At 45.4% G+C, this 7,229-nt stretch overlaps 1 long non-coding RNA gene across 1 annotated transcript; it reads left to right on the top strand.

Annotated features, from left to right (window-relative positions):
• The first annotated feature begins 2,974 nt into the window (after window positions 1-2,974).
• Window positions 2,975-5,667, top strand: LOC309336478. The gene is made up of 2 exons (XR_014154048.1): window positions 2,975-5,041; window positions 5,416-5,667. It is a non-coding gene; the product is annotated as an uncharacterized lncRNA (long non-coding RNA).
• The last annotated feature ends 1,562 nt before the right edge of the window (window positions 5,668-7,229 follow it).

The raw sequence follows: 7,229 nt of genomic DNA, 5'->3' as shown, positions 1-7,229 counted from the left end.
TAATCCCTTGGTAATTCCAGGTCGGGGAAACCCTGGAGAGCCACTGCCAAACACTGTCAACAATATTGAGTTATATAGACCCAATGATAAGAAGCAGCTTCCTGTGTTCTTATGAGAAAGAAATGACAGGACAATTCATCCAACGGAAAGCTTACCGGGCCCGATCATAAGGCTTTGGAAAGCCTCGCTTTATGAAGTGATTAGCAGCGGGAACAGCTTTGCCAGCCATGTTTTATTCACAAAAATGTACTGCTTCAGCTTCCAGGGTCTCAACACCAGTAACTTTGCTTCCTGCACCGCTCAAAGCAAAGCAAACCAAACTGCAGTGCAATGGCCCCAGGCTTAGTTTCCACTGTTTTTTGAGGGTCTCTGCACTTTGAAGTCTCTGTGATTTCACCATAGTTTGTGTCCTTGACTTGTGAACGGGGATGTTTGTGTGCTGCATTGGGCAGGGCCAAAAAACTCCTTGGCAGGAAGGCTGAGGCAGAAGAGCCCGGTTGATGGAAGCCTTCATGTCTGGCTCTCGTCAGTCCCCACATCTCTGATCTGACACTGACGTATCTAATCCCACCTTCAGCTCTCTGGTAAGGCCTAGTGTCATGTGACTTGGCCGGCAGCTGGGAGCGATGATGGTCAAACAATCTCCTCAGCATTTCCCTAACTGGCTGCAGCAATCAGCTTACCATTAATCTCTGCTTGTCCCCCTTTGCCCTCTTGGGCCTGAGAGAGAGGCTGCTCAGCGGAGCAAGCAAAGCGCAAGGAATCCGCCTGGGAATGAGGCAGTGGGACACCGACCAAGGGCAGAATCTGACAGGGGGGTGGGGGACGGGCAAGGGGGAAAGCGAAAGGAAGAGCAAGCCACGACTAGTCTCAGAAACAGAGTCGCTCCGGTGAGTCAAGCCTTCATCAGATGCCAGGAGGGAGAGGAATGAGTCAGTGCCAGGAAAAGTGTACATTTGCTGACTGCACCGCTTGAGGTTCTTGCTGGGGCAGCAGGATGATTCTATGAGCTCCCAGTTAGAAGTGTACCAACCATCTCTGTCTCTTGTTCTTTCTCTGTCTGTCAGAGGCACACGTCATCCCTCCTCAGTCTGGCTCTTTTGTCTGCAAGGATATGACGATGCTGAGGAAGAGGCCAGACCAAGTGAAGCATTGGATACATGCCTCTCTAGTCACCAAACATTGCTACCCCCACACCACTTCGTCCAGATGCAAGGCTCTGTCATTAGGGATGGTTTCATACACAACAAAAACAGCTGCATTAGGCCACTGATGGGCAAATGGGGTGCACTGCCATCAGCTGGTACTAAAATGGAACCCAAACTCCACCTGAAATCCATTTAGCTGTGCGCAGCTAAATTTGGGTTCCATTTGGGTACGAGCATGAAAAATATCCGGACTGCCCCTTAAAGTGCGATATTTGATTCTTCTCCGTGTCATAGCTCCCCCAAGGAGGCCACAACCTTCCAGTGACAACCTGGTATCTACATGGCTCAGAAGGCTATGCGCTCAGCACAGATGGAATTGCACCCATGGTTATCAGAGTAAACAGGCGCAAAAGCAGACACAGGCTCTTAGGACTAGCTCCACTCTGCAGCCTCTTAGGACTAGCTCCACTTCCTAGTGTTCCTTCCAGACAGCTTTCTGCCTCGTGCAAGCTGATGTATACGCCAGTGCTCAGCACTTCGGCAAGGCTTTCTTCCTGCATCTGGAACTATTTGGTAGAGATACTAAGAGCAACAGTTGTAGCTGCAGAAGCGCTGAGGCAGCTGATGTGGTCCTTCTTGGCAACACACGGGCCTTGCACACTTGGCATTCATAGTGGCATAGTTGCTGTTTGAGCCAATGTTTTTAAGAGTGAATCTGAGTGCACTGCTGCTCACATTGTTGCTATAAGAGAGTGAGTGTGGGGGTCTTTCTTTCCACACTAATGGTAGGTTGTGCCCAAAGTGAGAAAAGTTATCTAGTTGTCATCACATTCTTAACATGCCCTTGTGCCAGCAAATGCCAGAGTTATGAGCCCCTTTGTGGCTTTTTTGGGGGGGGGCGGGATATATAATACCTAGTATTCCGAAATTCTAATCTAGTGGGAGAATAGATTAGAAGAGGTACTACATGTCTGCCTGAGATATGGCTAACTTGGTTACTGAGGTGAGATTTTGTCTGCAGCTAAGCTTTGTTGTCATGGGCAATACTTGATTCAGTGCCATAGCTCTCTCTGAACTGAGCTCACACCCTAGCAGCTCACACCAGCCAGAGGGAAGTGATGCAAAACAGGCATCTTCCAAGCAACCCCCTCCACACAAAAGGCAAGATGATGCAGGATGACACATGCCACCCAAATGAAAATATTGAGGATCCTTTCTAAATCTTTCACAAACATCGTTTTGTTTTGTTTGTTTGTTTGTTTTGGTTTTTTTTGCAGTAGCAGAAAAAGTGGGGGTTTGGAAACATTATTCCGGAATACTAGCTGAAGGATGTGGGCATCTTGTGGCAACATGTCATCCCCCACAAAAAAATAAAATAAAAATCCCTTCAGCAACTATTCCACTACAAATAGTGAAGTGTGGAAAGGCCCACAGAGAAGGCAGCCAAGTATGGCTGCAATAGCAGCTTCAAACAATGGAGCATGGCCCCCATGTGCAGGTGTCAAGGAAAGAACCATAGCCAGCATTACTGTGGAGAGTCTTCCACGGAGGAGGCACATTAATTTAGTGGTATCTGCTGCCCATTGGGCATGGTAGGGAAGGGAGGACAACAGGAGATGGAGCCGGCACAGATGACAGGCGGAGCTTAGCACTCTCTTCCTCCCAGCCCTATAAGGGCAAAACAGCCTAAGAAGGAGGAGGTGGGCAGCCAGGACCACCCCGTAGAAAGGCTGTAAGAAGTCATGCGGGTGGGGACTGGCTGAATTGAGACTGAGGTTGGTGGCGCAGTGATCCATCCACCCCAAAGGACCAACGTTCATTGCATGGCCAACCTCATGAAGCAGCGGGGGGGGGGGAGAGATGCATTACACCGTCAGCACTTATCAAGAGGAAGGAGAAATGCTTGGCGCAATACACAAAAGGTCACTCTCTGCAGCAATCTGTACCAGTGTCCAATGGGAAGTTAACATGGTGCAATTGTGCTAGAGGTCTTTGCCGCTACTGATTGTAAATGCCAATAGAGGAAGGGCACATTGTGGCAATTAGCCTTGGTTGAGCTCTCTCTCGTGTCCCCATTTCCTGCAGCAAGTGCAGGCATGCTGCAACTCCCAGCCCCCCAAATGAATATCAGGGGATGTTTGGATGTTGCAAAGAAGGATGTCTGCTTTCTTCAAGACTCATACATGCATGGAACCTGCCATTGCACACAGATATGCTCTCTTTTGAAATGTCTAAGATTTTTTTGTTAACTTTGTGTTAAATATGTATTCTGTAGTTGACCTTTGTAATGTTTTATTTTGATATCTTTAAGATAATATTTTAGCTTCTGTTAATTGTGTTTCTCTGTCTGTATACTTTATATTTGACTTTCTTCAGTAATGTGTTATTCTGGATTGTTTTATTGATGTTTTAATGTGCTGTGAACTGCTTTGAGATTTTCTTAAAAATATAAAGTGGTACTGAAATGAAATGAATCATCATCTTACCTTCTCCATGATTTTGTGGAAGAAGTTTTTTTCCTCTTTGTACGTTCTCAGCTAGCAGTTTGTTGAGTGGGTTTGGACTAGTAATATTCTTCATTGTAAGAAAGATTCAGGGTCAGTTATAGAGATTTTAAGATAATCAAAACCACCACCACCACCAGAAACAGAATTCTCTCAATCCAGAGAAAGATCAGTATCCTTAAACACCAACTGAAATCAATGAGATATGCTAGCTGAAATGAATAGGATGCAAGTGTAACTAAAGCTGCATTGCTCTGCACATTTACATTGAGAGGGGGTGCCTTTGAAGACTGGGGAATATATTTCTGATAGAATCAGACCACTTGCTCAATCAGATACAGAATCTTTAAGTGCTGCCCATACTAAATATTAACCCAGATCTGCTGCCAATAGCACAATATCCCATCTCCACAAAATGGGTGAGTCAGAAAGCAGCTAGGCAAAACTGTTCCACCATTTCTGTGAAGGTAGGGATAGCCATGCTCATGCTTAGCAGGAAACAAGAACCTTGCACTATGTGAGCACATCAGTATATGCATGATACAGCTGAGGGTTGTGTGGCCTTCAAGAAGTTCTTTAAAAATAAGCAAAGGCAGTGATGGTACAGGCACAGTCCAATAGGTGTTTGTGATACTTGTTCAGTCACATTCCCTGCAGCACTCCCAATTGTAACTGATTGCACTAGGTTGGGGAAGGGTGGATGGGAATAGTATTTTCCTAGCAGCAAAATATTCTGGTTTGGAGTGTTTTGAAAATGTGATGTTCAGCAATATAAATGCTGTCCTAAGACAAAATGTCTGGATACTCTGAGCACTCTCAAACTCATGTTATTGAGCATCCATCCTGACTTACTTGCAGAGGAGCAGATGAAGCTAACTACTTGCCATTCATCCTGGAGATTAGGGGCACTGCATTTCTAGCGCACTTCTCTGCCATTTCCCTTATTGCAAGAAGTCTGATATTTTGGGAAGGAGAGTCGTTTGTGCAAGACCTCCCAATCAACTAGAATTGCACTGCCTGAATTTGTTGGTATGTGACCAAACCCCGCCTCAAAACAGCAACAGAGCCCTTTGAAACACAAATGAGAACTGCACATGTGTGATGCTACCTACTGTCTGCAGGTGGCCCATGTGATCTCAAACCCGCCTTCGGTTAAATTTAAGCAGCAAACCATCTTAGAGGCAACGTCAAGGGGTGGTCAGGGGGCGGATACTGCAACAAGCTGTTCTTGATTAGGAAGGACATGCCTGCGGAGCTGGTATGTGTGTCGCATGCCCTGCCCCTCTGCGCAAGAGGCGAGCATTTGCCCTGGAGAGGTTCATCTGCCTGCCCTTCACCCATGGCAGCACAAAGACAAAGCAGAGGAATGACGATCCAGCAGAATGGCATGTTTCTCACCACCTTTCCCCCCTTCCCTCCACATGGGCTGAATCAGCATTTCAGGGAAACCATGCAAATGCTGAATCGCCACAAGCTTATTTTGCCAGGCCTGCCTTGTGCGCATGAATGAGAATGCATGCTGCCAGATGGGGCTTAGGAACGAGAAGCAGAGCACAGGGGGAGACATTTGCAAACATGGGGGCACAAAAGGGGCAGGATGCAATGCCGTTTCTCCCCACCTGACTAAACTGATGTTGGAGAATCTCTCCCAATATATATATTAAAAACCACCCCATAGAATCTAAAATTTAAAAATGGAAATAAAGACTAGCCCTCTTCCTTTTACTATATTAACCTGCTCTACCATTTTCAATGTATTCCAGCCTTCCTCTCTTGCCGACCTGGAGTTTTGGAATACAAATCTCATCAGCCTCAGCCAGCATGGGCACCACGTTGGGGAAGGGTAATGTGTCCCATAATACCTCACTTCATTCTGCCACCGCTCCAAGCAAAAGGTCTACAGTCTTATCTCCTAGCCATCATTCCTCTCTCCCTCTCTGTTTGCCTGTCTGTATAAATGAAATGGCTTTTTAAAAATTCAGATGATTATCTTTAAGAATAAAATGGATAAAGGATTTTTTTTAAAAAAGTGCATTTTGTGTTCTGAGCATTTAGGTCACTTGCTTTTAATCCCACTTTTAATCCTTTTTCTCTGCATCTGTGAGAACCAAAAGCATTTTAAAAATGGAATCTGAAGCTCTTAATTTCACGTGGAACTTCAGGTTTCTACAAGCCCACAAAACGATGGAAATCAAGATTAAAGTGTATGAGTTGGCAGTGCAGGGCACCACCTTTTGCATATTGGCATACTCATTCCTCTGAACTCGTTCCTCCTTCACAGCAGAAGGCATGAAAAGCAGGGTGTTCCCCTGATTCCTCTCCTGCCTGGCAGGGCTTTCTATCAGCAGGGCATGCCTATGCCAGGCAGGGGAGGAGGAGAAGGGAGACAGGTAGGTGAAAAAGCTGCACCCTGGGGAGTCGGGCATTGCCCAAGCATGCCTGGCACAGTCAACAGCACGGCAGCAGACTCTCTTGCCAGCAACCTCCTTGCACAACAGAAATGGGGGTTGGGTCAAAGTAGGGACCCTTTGCAAATCTGCTGGGTATTCGTCATCCAAGCATTTGGCATTTCTCCCATAGGGAAGAATGATTCTGTCCATTTCTTATTGTTATTATTTTAAATCCTCTTTTGCATTTTAGTGCAAATTTCTCATAACATACACATTTTTGTATGCTATTTTACCCAATATGCACTTTTTTTGCAAAGCAATTTTCTCTAATATAATACATTTTTCATGTTATTTTGATTAATTTATGTACTTTATATTCATACTTTACCCTAGTACGTTCGTTTTGTAAACACTAGTTGCCTGCAAAATTCGCAGAAGTGTGAATTTTGACAGGTGGCTGTGTTTTGGTTCGCCTACTGTTTTGGAACATGCATTTGAAAATAATTTCTCCCTGATCCCTACCTCCCAGTAGTTTGAGAGTTGAGGACAGACAAATGGGTCCTAAACCCTCATCATGGTGGGGAGGGGCAGCAGATCCTTTCCCTGCTTTCCTCGCCCCTTACAAAACTTAAGAAGCGCATTTCTCCACAAAGGGCAATTGAGAAGGAGCAGACTTCCCTGTGTTTGCCTTAGTTAGGACCCCAGGGGTTCTTCCTCCATTCTGCATTGACAGCAGTTTCCACAGAATCTGGCGGATGCTACAGAAGATAGTAGCGGCTGCACAATGTCAATCACGAGGACATCAGAGTCACATCCAGTCAGGATACCCAAGGCAATAGCTAGGCAAGGCAATAACCTCCAGCCATCGCTTTTGGAGCACACTGTATCCTCATGATGTGATCCCTTGCCCAATGCTTGTTCCACATTCTTGGCTTATATATTAGAAATATCAAATGAACAACCATTTGAACTCCTGATCCTTACTCATATTGAAGACAGAACATGATATATATCCCTACAGAGTCATGAGAAGAACAATGCCACCACACTTCTTTTATAGAACACAGATATCTAGTGTCTGGTAAAAGGGAAAAATGGATTTTTATCTCTCCCTGGGTAAGGTTATTAAAGTGCTCTGTTGCCTAGTGCAACAAATCAGCTTTAGAAAATCAACCAACCACTTTTTG

Source organism: Podarcis erhardii (genome assembly GCF_964252035.2).
Source record: "Podarcis erhardii genome assembly, chromosome: 2".
Lineage (NCBI taxonomy): Eukaryota > Metazoa > Chordata > Lepidosauria > Squamata > Lacertidae > Podarcis > Podarcis erhardii.
This window is presented reverse-complemented; position numbering and strand designations above follow the sequence as displayed.